Source organism: Sinocyclocheilus grahami, unplaced genomic scaffold (assembly GCF_001515645.1).
Source record: "Sinocyclocheilus grahami isolate Dianchi unplaced genomic scaffold, SAMN03320097.WGS_v1.1 scaffold12001.1, whole genome shotgun sequence".
Lineage (NCBI taxonomy): Eukaryota > Metazoa > Chordata > Actinopteri > Cypriniformes > Cyprinidae > Sinocyclocheilus > Sinocyclocheilus grahami.
Genome location: NW_015514167.1, coordinates 1,768 through 3,365, shown reverse-complemented (window position 1 = coordinate 3,365; position 1,598 = coordinate 1,768).

The window sequence follows — 1,598 nt, the reverse complement described above, 5'->3', positions numbered from 1 at the left end:
TTGGAATTCTACTACATTTAATTCAAATCTGAATTATGATTCTCCATCCTGTCCTGGTTGTTCCATACTTCTTGGGAGCTTTTTATTTTATTTTATTGTAACCTTCCTCTGATTTGTGTCCCGTCATAATCCTGTCTCTGAGCTCTGCAGGTTTTTATCTGGCTTGGTTTTTGCTCTGATATGCATTTACATAAATAGACAGGTGTGGTCTTTCTAAAATATGAATTGGAATTTAAAATGTATTCTCGAATTGACTTTTGGAATGGTGTCCAGCTCGGTCACATCTAGACGAAAAAATAGAATCAATATTTTCATTTGGCTCAAAAACCATTTCAGTCAGTAACTGAATGATTTGTGAGTTGACTTCAGTAGTGAGCGGATCTATCAGAAGGCTGAATGCAGGAGGAACAGGTGTAACACTCAAGCAATCTTTAAAAGAAATGAATAAATATTGATTACACTTTATTTTGATAGTCCACTTTACACATTCTACTAGCTATAAGTAACTTAGTGCAACTGCATGTCAACTAATTCTCATTAGAGTATTAATAGACTGTTAGGTTAGGGTTAGTAGACATGCACTTGCAAAGTTAACATCAAAATGAAATCAAAAACATCAAAATAAAGTGTTACCTGAATATTTTCTGCGTAGGCCTACAGTATATGAATGCATTAACATCTTAAGTCATAATTACAAAGCAGTATGAAAAAGCAGTATCTCTTGACTAATAAAACTAAATTGGTAAATAGAAATCATACGGTTTATGAACTGCTGTTTCATGTGGAGCAGAAGATGGATTTAAATTTCTGTAGTTTGAAATAAACATAAGATGTGAAAAACATATCTGTGCTCTGCTGTGCATAAGGCATCAAAGAGTTGAACGGGAGGAGAGAGAGACAACGAAGGACAAAAATAAAGCAAACAACCATAAAACATAATCTCAGCCAAGATTATTAGCATTTGTTTATGCGCTGGCGATGGGTTTGATCCAGTCAGGTGCTGTCTGGAGAAGCAGGCCAACAGATGCAGACAGAATGCTGTTGGACAAGCTGGAAAGCCAGGAGAAAGCCAGGCCAGATCTCTGATTGCTCAGTGTTGCAAATTTACAAATGCTTTTCCTGCTAGTGTCTGTTTGTCTCAGTTCTCAGTCTGAGCGAGCTGATCAGTTTCTTTTGTTCACTCCTTCTGCATGCAGAGCATTCATGCTGCAGTCAGTCCTGAAACATGGCTATGAAGATATTACGCTGCCCCAAACAGAAATAAAACTCTTATCTTTCATTAGAGTGAAAGCGTTTGTCCACATGTCCGTAAACAGCACTGAAACTGTCAGCATTCTAATGCATTTCTACACTATTTGAGAGACTGACAGTGATTATTCATCACTTATTTCATTGTATGATGTACATTTGCATACTCTACCATAAAACTGTTAAAGTACAGAATATCTGTTTTTTTATATAAACACATAATTATCGATACCAAACGATATGAAACATTATATCGTTGATACATTTTTTTTGCTATATCGCTCCCAGCCCTAGGAGCACCCCTAATATATATATATATATATATACACACACACACACACACAGGTGCA